This window comes from Sorex fumeus, unplaced genomic scaffold (genome assembly GCF_029834395.1).
Source record: "Sorex fumeus unplaced genomic scaffold, SorFum_2.1 ptg000018l, whole genome shotgun sequence".
Classification (NCBI taxonomy): Eukaryota; Metazoa; Chordata; class Mammalia; order Eulipotyphla; family Soricidae; genus Sorex; species Sorex fumeus.
In genome coordinates this window covers 33,939,696-33,951,234 of record NW_026606075.1, presented here as the reverse complement: position 1 = coordinate 33,951,234, position 11,539 = coordinate 33,939,696, and the positions used below count along the sequence as shown (strand labels likewise).

General features: G+C 43.1%; 1 protein-coding gene across 4 annotated transcripts in view; it reads left to right on the top strand.

Annotated features, from left to right (window-relative positions):
- The first annotated feature begins 290 nt into the window (after positions 1-290).
- The window catches only part of ERBIN (erbb2 interacting protein), a 112,583-nt gene continuing 101,334 nt past the window's right edge, over positions 291-11,539 (top strand). For 2 of the 4 annotated variants that reach the window (XM_056112675.1, XM_056112674.1), the window contains exon 1: positions 511-568. The gene's annotated coding sequence lies outside the window, so the exon portion shown is untranslated. Of the gene's footprint in view, positions 569-1,163; positions 1,183-11,539 lie in introns of those variants that run through there. The other 2 variants (XM_056112676.1, XM_056112673.1) reach the window with 2 other exon arrangements.

Here is an 11,539-nt window from a genome sequence, read left to right as displayed (position 1 = left end):
TCGGCGGGCGCGCGGGCCGCGGCGGGGCGCGCTCGGACAATAACCCCGCCGGCCGGCCGCGGGGGCTGCGGCGGGAGGCGGCGGCCTAGCGCGGCCCGGGCGCGCGCCGCCGAGCGACCCCGGGCGGGGGCGTCTGGGCCTCGTCCGGGCCGGCCCGGCCGCCGCCCCCGCGGCCCCCTCCCCCGCGGCGCGCGCGGCGCCGCTTTCCGGGCCCCGGGCCGCGCCGGGTCCTGCCGCCCGCGCCCGGGCAGGAAGTGAGCCGCGTCGCGGATTCCGGGCGGAGTCGCGAGCGAAAAGTTTCCCACCGCCCCCGCCCCGCGCCGCCGCCCGCTCTCGCGCAGAGCCCGCGCTGCGGAGCCGGGAGCTCGCGCCGGACCCGAGGCCCGAAGCCCGGCCGGCGGCCGGCCCCGCGGCGGCGCCCGCGCCCCCCTCCTCCCGCGGGAGCCGCTCCGCGTCCGCCCTCGCGGGGACCGAAGCCCGCGGGGTCCGCGGCCGCGCCGAGGGAAGGCGAGGAAGCGCGTCCGGCCCGCCTCGACCGCGCCGCCCCGAGACGCTGCCCGGCCGAGAGGTACGTTTTTGCTCGCATTTTTTCGGGCGGGCGGGGGGTCGGCAAGTTGCGGAGCTCCTGCACCGGGCCGGGGGACGAGTCTCGAGGGGGCGGCGTGCCAGCCGAGCCAGAGTGCAGTGGGAAGGGAACGGGCTGGCCGGCGGCGGAGCTGCGGGGGGCGTCGGCGAGGGGCGGGTGCGGAGTGCGGGGCGCTCGGGCTCCGGCCGGGAGCTGGCCCGGAGGCGCGGGAGGCCGCGCGCTTTGTTGGGGCCCCGAAACTTTTGTCGCTGTCGCTTCCTGGAACGCGAGCGCCGTGCCCCTGGGCGAAGCTGCTGAACCTGACAGCTCTGGCTTCGCGGGAAGCCGGGTGGCTGCGCGGACGCCCGGCCGAGATGGCTGCCGCAGCTGTTTGTGCTGGGACCGATCTTTTCCGGCTCCGGCACTCTGCCTCGAGTTTTAGTTCCAGCGAGTCTTTTTTTAAAGCCGTTTCGTTGGACTTGATCACCAACAGCAGTAGCGACACAGATCATTGTTTTGCCTTTTGTCCTTTTCACCCCAAGTGGGTCGTGTGGAGCGAGCGCCTGGTGAACTGGCTTCCTGCAGACTTCTAGAGCCTGGCGCTGACGCTTGTTCGGGTGAGTGGTCGCCCGCAGGTAGCTGCGCGTTTTCCTGTCTGTGCCCCAGCGGGACGGGAGGGGAAGGAGAGGGCGTTGAGTGCGGGGGTCGAGAGCGCCGTTGGGAGTGAGGGGCAGGCCTCCGGGAGCTTCGATTGCCAGCCCTTTTCTGCAGGTCTGAACAGAAAGTATGTGCGCCTGAATTGGTGTGTATGTGCGAGTGATTGCGAGAGACAGCTGTGCCTTTCTGGAGCGCGCATGATGTACATTTTGTGTTGACCCGAGTGTTTTTCCCAGAGGAGGGGTGGGCGCTTGACTGTCCGGACCCCGACTTGGTGAAGCATGCGAGACTTTCCTTTCTGACCAGTTAGCGACCCAGTTGAGCCTCGTCTTTCTAGCCCAGATTAGTTTTGGTCTCTGCGAGTTGTTCCTTCGGCGATGTTTCTGGTCTGATTTTAAAGTCAAGTTTCTGCTAAGGGGAAGGAAAGATAATAGTGCACTTTTGAGTAAGTATTAAGTATGCTGTTCTGTTGGCATTGGTAGGAATATGCCAGATACAAATTGATGTTTGGATTGCCCAAATTACTTCACTGCTTGTTATTTGTTGTTTGTAAGTGCATGTCAAAATACGAATCATTTAACTCTTTATTAGTACATATGTTGTTTTGATTCCCCCCTCCCCCGGAGATCCTTTTTCTTTTAATGTTAATTAATATTTGGAACTATCAAGTAATTCCTGTTAAAGTTAAAGTAGCTTTATCAAAGACTTTATAGTGCATAATCTGCTTTATGATTTTGGAGAAGGTATCATTAGGTGGAGGAGGTTATTCTTGGACATATGAAAGAATGGCACAAAATAAATGGCATTGAACTTCAGTTTCCTTAAATGGCTTATACTTGGCCTTGGAACAACAAAGCCTTTCTAGATAGAACAAGTCTTTTTTAGAGAATTACAACTTGTAAAGATGTTTCTCTGTGTTGGTAACATTTACATATAAAAAGTATTGTAGTACTTTATAGTAACTATTTAAATTCCTAGTTGTAGAAGTTGTTCTTTGATTTTCTTGCTTGAGGGAACAGGAGTATGTTTAGATGCAGACAGTACTTTTTTTAAAAAGTGAGATACTCACCTCTGTAGTTGCCTTTGATTCTTTTTATTCTCAACACAGCAAAGCTTACTTTGGTTTATTTAGAATGGTACTGTTTTAACACTGAAATAACTAGTGAACTTTTAGCTTTATATTGTTGTCAAACTTTATAAATATTTTCAAAGCCCTGTCTAAAATATGGCTGGTTTTAAAGTAGTTTTTAAAAAAGATAATCAGTTATATGTTTTTAAATAACTTCAAAATTGGGGTTTTATATCTTGTACATTTCCTTAAACTTGGAAGTAGAGATTCCTCTCAAAATGCTTGTTTATGTCGCATGAAATGTTCATTTAATGACTTTCCTAAAAATACACACGAGTTTTCAATAGCATGACTGTAATGCCTTGGCTAATTAGGTATTAAATTATGCAGTCCTTGATGTTTGAAATCAAACTGTTGCAGTTTTCATGTATGGAACGCTTACAACCTTCAAATACAGAAGTCAGATTTTATTGTATGCTATTACTGGGAGAAATGGCAACTAGAAAGTTAACTTACATCATTGGTGAAGTTCTAAAATCTTGTTCTTTTGGCGATAGTGATATTGAATTGTTGGTAGTAATCATACCTTACTTTAGGAAACACTTTAACATTTCAGAAAAGTAACTATTGATAGCATAATTTAGAATATAAGCTGTTTGGGGTTTAGAAATAGATTATAAGTGATTACAGAGTATTTTTGATAATGAAAATTGTAGTGATGGATAGCAGTTTTTTTTTCCTAATTATTACTTAATCCAGATTTTCTTTAAACATATTTTGTTGGTTACATTTTCATTTGACTGCCTTGCTGATCCTCTTCTTTGTACATGCCCCTTTCCTCCATTGGAAACACACCTGGTTTATAAGCTAAAGAGGTCTTTCTCTCTTTTTGTTTTGACGAAATACTTTGTTTCTGTTTTTAACTGTCTACAGTATACTTTCCTGTTTTAATTGTTTTGTCATTAAAGATATGTGTGTGACTTATGTCTTATGTCTTCATTTGACTTTTCTAAGGAGATAAATTAACTTCTGTTTTCCATTTTTCCTTGATTTATTACACATTACTACTATTGTTATTTTTCTGGGTGCCTATCTTTGATCTGTATTGTACCCACATTTCTTATTTTCCTTTAAGCTTTCTCCTGTCCTACGTTTCTTTAAGAATGAAATGTAGCTAATATTCAGTTTTCCTGTATAATTCCTTTAGCTTATTTTTATTCATTTACTTTACTGATTTTCTGTATGTTTAACTGTTGTTCTTCATTATATTTTGCCCTTTGCCTCTTTTATTAGCCCATGGTTTTCACTTGAAAAACTGTCCAAAACATGAGTAGGAAAACTATTTGATCAACCCTATTTAGTTTTGAATATCCACCCCCACCCCACTTTTTAGAATTTGGGCAGTGCTCAAGAATTACTCCTGGTGGTGCTCCATATGGGACCATATGGGATGCTGGGGATCAAACCTAGGTTGACTGTGTGCGAGGCAATGGCCCTACCCACTGTACTATCTCTCCAACCGTTTTGAATTTTTTTTATTCCAGCTCAATTTATATATCAGTATCTTAATCTTGCATTTTTCTTTCATTGATGTTACTTGTTAACATTTATATTTGTTTCCTCAGTTATTTTGAAAATTGTTCTAAAACTGGGCTGAAGAGATAGGTCACCAGGTAGGGTGCTTTGCCTTGCATGTGCCAACCCAGGTTTACTACCCAGTATCTCATGATCCCCTGAGCTCTGCCAGGAGTAATTGCTGGGCATCCCCAGGTGTGACCACCCTCCTTCCCCTTCCAAAAAAAAAACAATTATTCCGGAGCTCTAGCTATTTTAAAATAGATCAGATTGTTAATATTATGCTTCTCTTCAATCCCCTACCTTCTTGTTTTATTATGCTTTTGACTTTTTAAAATTGGAATATTGCCCCTGCATCTTTCATCTGGTTTTTGTTGTTGTTGTTCCTTTTCTTTCTGTCCTACCCCTCAAGTTAGATGTTTGCTCCATCAGTGTTCCTAAAATTTGGAATTACCACCTTTTGTGTTATATTACCCTTCCTTTCCTTTCCCTCTGTTGATGTTTTCACGATGGAGTGTTTTGGGTGTGTAACACACACATGCTTGGTTGTGGTCACCAGCGATTGCACTCTTTACCAGTGTATGCCCTGGGTCACACTGCTTTAGTTGTGGTGCTCATGTACACACTCTGGGTTTGTACTCCTGATAACAGTGTTAGCAGATCATTTTACTTGCCATGCTCCCCAGGAGTTGAACCCTTTTAGTTGTAGTGCTTGCACGCAATGTCTGTGGTGCAGCTGAAAACTGCTCGCCGCATCTCTGATCTCAGATAGCAGAGCTCCTGTGCAGAAACAGGGCTACTAGGATTGATTTTGGTGCATGTGGCAGTGTGCTCATACTGTGAACTCACAGCCTCATACTAGCAAGGCAGCTTCAGTCACTGAGCCATCCCTTGTCCCTCACAGACTTTATTAAAGAATTCAACCTAACTATCACTTCAGTTTTATTTCTTTTGCTTTGGAACCATGCCTGATACTGGAGTACTGGTGTTTGCTTCTGACTCTGTGCTCTGTGGTTGCTCCAGTTGGTGCATGGGGACTAAGTTGTGCCAGGCACCAAACCTCAGGCACTGGCATGCAAAGCAGGCACTCCAGTCCTCTGAGCTATCTCCCTATTCCTGTCACTTTAAATGTTGTTGTACCATGTCTTATTTCGTGAAGGTCTTGAAAGTTTTATAAGTGATAGTATGTAGGACAGTAGATAACAATATATAAAATTAAGTTAATAAAAGATGACTTAGGTTAATCAGTGTAGGTTATTTATAACTTCATGTATATAAACTGTAGCAGAAAACCTAGAAAATATTAAAAAGGTTTAAGTGATCTAGCAGGTATAATGGGCTGGAGCGATAGCACAGCGGGTAGGGCGTTTGCCTTGCATGCTGCCAACATGGCCGACCCGAGTTCGATTCCTCCGCCCGGCAAGCTACCGAGAGTATCTCGCCCACACGGCAGAGCCTGGCAAGCTACCCATGACGTATTCGATATGCCAGACACAGTAACAATTGTCACAGTGGAGACGTTACTGGGCCCTCTCAAGCAAATCGATGAACAACGGGAGACCAGTGACAGCAGGTATAATAAAATCAGGGGGCTTCCTTCACAAGGACATCCTATTCAGAGCCCACTTTTTGCATACTGTGATTTATTTTCTGACTTTTTGATGTGTTAGATGGAATGAGAAGGGGATGAAATGAGACCTTGACAGTACTGTAAAATTATGACAGATGGCTTTACAGCAAGAGAAGAAAAATGGAAAGAATAATTTTGAAATAAGAGTCTTCTGGGCCACCTTACTTTAGGGCAGAGAACTTATACAGAGAATTCACTTTATACTAGCACAGAATAATTATAAGTAATATTAGCTCTAAGGTTGGATATCAATCTTTTGGTCTTAGGATCCCTTCATATACTTGCAAGTTATTGAGAACTCTGCATTATTTTAGTGTTTAGATTGGTTATACTTAGTATAGTTATCAAGTTAGATTTTTTTTTGGGGGTTTGTTTCTATGCCACATTCAGTGATTCTGGAGGCTTACTCCTGGTAAAGCTCAGGAAATCATGTGTTCTTGGGGGTTTGTTTCTATGCCACATTCAGTGATTCTGGAGGCTTACTCCTGGTAAAGCTCAGGAAATCATGTGTTCCCAGGTATTGACCTAGGTTTTCTGCATGGAAAGCATGAGTTCGGTCCATTGAGCTGTTTCTCTTGACCCAAATTAAGAAAGAATTTAAATTACTTTTAAAGTAACAATAAGCCCTTGCATGTTAACATAGTACTATTTTTGGTTGTTACTCTGTTTTAATTTTTTTGGGCCATGTTTTTATTTTTTTGGCCTTTCACTCCTTGTTCTTTGCTCAGGGATCACTCCTGGTGGTTCTGGGGGACCACATGTGGGGCACGGGATAGAAGTGGGGTTGGCCATGTGCAAGGCAAGCACCTTCTCTCTCCAGCCCCATTTAAGTATTGTTTAATAGGAGTGTTTCGAAACAGGTCTCAAGAGAAAGGAAGAGTGTACGTAGTACTGGGAATTGAACCCAGCACCTCACATTTGCAAGGTATATGTTTTACCATTGAGCACATCCCCAGCTGTACAAGTGGTTCCTTTATTTTGGTGGTGCTGGAGATGTAGGTCATGGCTTTGGACATACCATGCGTGCGCTCTGCCTACTTGACCCATTCCCCACCCCAACTTCCAAGTAGTTTTTTAAAGTTTAGTATGTGAAACCAATAAATGAAAATTTCATTTCTTTTTACCTTAAAATTTATTAGTTTATCTTGCACTTTACATTTTTTACTGGTTGATAATTTTATAGCATCACATACTAGTTATTTGGTAGAAACCGGTTTGTTGAGTTAAATTTTACTTTCTCCAAATGTTGACACATTTCATTATGCAATAGCAAAGAAAAGGATAAAAAGAGTTTAGTATCATAACTATTAGAAAAGTTTCGGGAGGCTTTTGAGTGTAGTGTGAGACAGAGACAAGTTTTGTTTTGTTTTGTTTCTTAATTTTATTGAGTCTCTGTGAGATAGTTACAAGCTTTCATGTTTGGGTTACAATCTCACAATGATCACCCATCCCTCCACCAGTGCACTTTCCACACCACCAATATACCCAGTATACTCCCCTTTTCCCACCCTCCCCCTGCCTTCATGGCAGACATGATTCCCCATAATCTCTCAGTACTTTTGGGCATTATGGCTTGCAGTACAAACCCTGAGAGGTTATCATGTTTGGTCCTTTATCTACTTTCTGCACACATCTCACATCCCGAGCGATTCCTCCAGCCATCTTTTTTCTTAGCGATCCCTTCTCTATTCCAGCTGCCTTCTCCCCTTTGCTCATGGGCAGGCTTCCAGCTCTGGAGCAATCTATCGGTCTCATGTATCTACTATCCTTAGGTGTCAGCCTCATGTTATGTTGTTTTATACTCCACAAATGAGTGCAGTCCTTCTTTGTCTGTCCCTCTCTTTCTGACTCATTTCACTTAGCATGATACTCTCCATATCTATCCATTTCTAAGCAAAGTTCATGATTTCATTTCTCCTGACAGCTGCATAGTATTCCATTGTATAGATATACCAAAGTTTCTTTAACCAGTCATCTATTCTAGGGCACTTGGTTTTTTTCCAGATTTTGGCTATTGTGAACAGTGCTGCAGTGAACATACAGGTATAGATGTCATTTCTACTGTGCTTTTTTGCATCCTTGGGATATATTCCCAGAATTGGTATTGCAGGGTCATATGGAAGCTCAATTTCTAGTTTTTGAAGAACTGTCTATATTGTTTTCCAGAAAGGCTGTACTAGTGGGCATTCCCACCAGTAGTGAAAGAGTGTCCCTTTTTCTCCACATCCACGCCAGCACTGGTTGTTTTTGTTCTTTCGATGTATGCCAGTCTCTGTGGTGTGAGATGATATCTCATTGTTGTTTTGATTTGCATCTCCCTGATGGCTAGTGATGTGGAGCATTTTTTCATGTGCCTTTTGGACATTTGTATTTCTTTTTTGAGGAAACTTCTGTTCATTTCTTCTCCCCATTTTTTGAAGGGGTTGGAGGTTTTTTTTCTTGTACAATTCTACTAGTGTCTTGTATATATGCTGAATATTAATCCCTTATCAGATGGGTATTGGGTAAATAATCTTTCCCATTCTGTTGGTTCTTTCTGTATTTTGGTCACTTTCTTTTAAAGTGCAGAAGCTTCTTAGTTTGATGTGGTCCCATTTGTTTATCTTTGCTTCCACTTGCATGGTCAGTGCTGTTTCATCCTTAAAGATGTTTTTAGCTTCAATGTCGTGGAGAGTTCTGCCTACATTTTCCCCTATATACCTTATGGATTTATGTCTGATATTGAGATCTTTAATCGACTTTGATCTGACTTTTGTGCCTGGCATTAGACAGAGGTCAGAGTTCTTTTTTTTGCAGGTAGTTATCCACTTTTCCCAGCACCACTTGTTGAAGAGGCTTTTCTTGTTCCACTTCACAATTCTTGCTCCTTTGTCAAAGATTAAGTGGTCATATATTTGGGGGTTTGTGACAAAATATTCAACTCTGTTCCATTGGTCTGCAGGTCTGTTTCTAGCCCAGTACCATGTTGACAGACAAATTTTCAACAACTCTAATTTTTCGATTGGAAGTTTGAATATTAAGTGTAGGCACTGTAGCACTGTCCTCCCATTGTTCATTGATTTTTCTCGAGCGGGCACCAGTAACGTCTCCATTGTGAGACTGTTAACTGTTTTTGGCATATTGAATACATCACGGGTAGCTTGCCAGGCTTTGCCGTGAGGGCGAAATACTCCTGGTAACTTGCCGGACTCTGAGAGGGGCAGAGGAATCGAACCCGGGTCGGCCACATGCAAGGCAAACGCCCTACCCACTATGCTATCGCTCCAGCCCAAGTGTAGGCAACAAGTATTATTAGTGCCTGTTCACCTGACAGTGGTAATGGGTGGGGTGGGATAGGCAGGAATTGCACCCAGGGTTTCTGTACGTGCACATCAGCCCTTTCAACTATTTTTCCTGTCCTCGTGTTTTTGAAGTTTCAGGCTTAACTTGAGTTGTTTTTGGATTGATTGTTGCTATTACTGTGTTGTCTGTGGCTGCACACTTGGTTGCAGTGCTCTTACAGTTGGTTGCTGTGTGCTAGGTTTCACTTTAGGCCCCAGAAATCCCACCTGTTAGTTACTGGTGGATTGCACTGGGCAGTGTGTGACAGTGCCAGGGACCAAACTCATTGCTCTATGCTTGCAAGGCAGGTGTTCTACTCCTGAAACTCATTCCTTGAGCCTTATTATTATTTTTTTTTAACGTGGTTTATTTTTGAGAGTTTTATCAAATTCCTGACTCTGGAGGTGAAAGACCTATACAAAAAATAAAAGTGAAATAAAAGAGGACATGAGGAAATGGAAACATATTCACTGTTCATGGATCAGGAGGATTAACATTGTCAAGATGACAATATTCCACAGACAATTATACGAATTCTGTGTTGTCCCTGTGAGAATACCCATGACATTTTTCAAAGAAATTGATCAAACACTTCTGAAATTCATGTGGACTAATAAATCCTGTCCTGAATAGCCAGAGCAGTCCTAGGGAAAAAGAAGATAGAAGGTGACACCCTCCCCAATATCAAACTATACTACAAAGCTTTAGTAATTCAAACAGCATAGTGTTGGAATAAAGACTAGTGAAGGAGGGAGGGGTGAAGGGAGGAAGACTGACAGATGTTGGGGGTTGCGACGGTGGGGGAAATTGGTGTGGGAAATGTACACTGGTGGAGTGATGGGTGTTAAAAAATTTTTAGACTGAAATCTGATCATGAAAGCTTTGTAACTGCATCTTGTGGTACTCTAATAAAATTTAAAAAATTAAAAATTTAGAAAGGAAAAACTCAAATTCCATCAGTGGAAAGAATCGAAAATCCAAAGACTGATCCTCAGGTATATGGACAGTCCATCTTTGATCAATGATAAATGAAACAGAGTTTAAAAAAGCCTCTTCAACAAGTGATGTTGGAAAAGCTGGTTGGCCACATGCCAGAAAAATGAATTCTTTGTAATGCCATGCGCAAAAGTGAAATCAGAATGTATTAGATATCTTGATATCCGATCCAATCTATAAGTTACATTAAGGAAAATGTAGGCAAAACTTTCCATGACATTAAAACTAGAGGCATCTTTAAGTAAAGTTAAAACCATTGACCAAGCAAACAGAAACAAAGATCAGCAGATTGGGACTACATTAAGTTAAGAAGCTTCTGCACCTCAAGGGAAGCTTGACCGAAATACAGAGACATCCCACAGATCGGGAGAAAATATTTGCCCACTGCTCATCTGATCAGAGAGCCCGGCAAGCTACCTAGAGTATTCGATATGCCAGACACAGTAACAACAAAGTCTCCAATGGAGACGTTACTGGGCCCGCTCGAGCAAATCGACGATCAACGGGAGGGCCTTTACCTTTACTCATCTGATCAAGGGATAATATCCAAGATATATATATAAGGCACTGGTAGAACTTTACAAGAAAAACAAACCCAGCCCCATCCAAAAAAATAAATAAATAAATAAAAAGGAAGAAGAAGAACAGATGAGCAAGAATTTTCTCAAAGAAGTACAAGTGGCCAAAAGGCATATGAAAAAATACTTTATATCACTGATAATCAGGGAAATGTAATTGAAACAACAATGAGATAACTCCTTATACCATAGAGACTGGCACACATCATAAAGAACAAAAACAACCAGTGTAGGTGTGGATGCAGGGATGGGAGTGGTGAGAAGGGACCCTCATTCATTGCTGGTGGGAACATTGACTGGTCCAGCCTTTCTGGAAAACAGTATGATCATTCCTCAAAAAACCTGAGGAATTGTGCCCCTGTTTAAGGCAGAAATTCCACTTAGCATATACCCCACGGGACCAAAAACACAATGTGGAAAAGACATTTGCACATCTGTGTTCATTCCAGCACCATTCACAGCCAAAATCTGGAAATCCAGATGTCCAAGAACAGATGACGTTGGTGGATTGGTGGAGGACAGTGGATACTGGTGAATTGGTGCTGAAACATTGTATTTCTGAAGGCCAAACATGGGTAACTTTGTAATTCACTACAACTGAATAAAAATAAAAAGGTAGTGTTTGAAATATGTTAAGTCTTTCTAACCTTAGTTTGTCAGTCATTCAGGTCAAAATGATGTTTCATGTAAAAGGGCTAATTTTACAGATGAGCAAAAATTTTCAGGTTGTAAATTTAGTTTATAACCTGAAGTAATTATGCCAGTGCTTTTCCTCAGCATTGTCCTTCCTTTAACATATACTGTGAAAATGCTTATTGAATTGTTTGATAAAAGATATATAGGATGCAAGGTCTCATACAGGATATGTGTTCTACTTCTGAGCTGCATCCTTGGGTCCATTAAAGTTCCTTTTCTTTTGCTTTTGGGTCACCTTGTTGATGTTCAAGGGCCATGCAAGCTTGAGGCATCGGTTCATTTCTGGCATGACTTTGGGGACCGTTTAATGCTAAGGACTGAACCCAACTACAAGTACGCAATGCTTGAGCTCCGGCCTCTTGAGTTGTTTCTCTGGCTCCATTAAAGATACTCCCTTTTATTGGCTTGGGGGCTACACCTGGAGGTGCTAAGGTCTTATTCTTGTTGGTGCT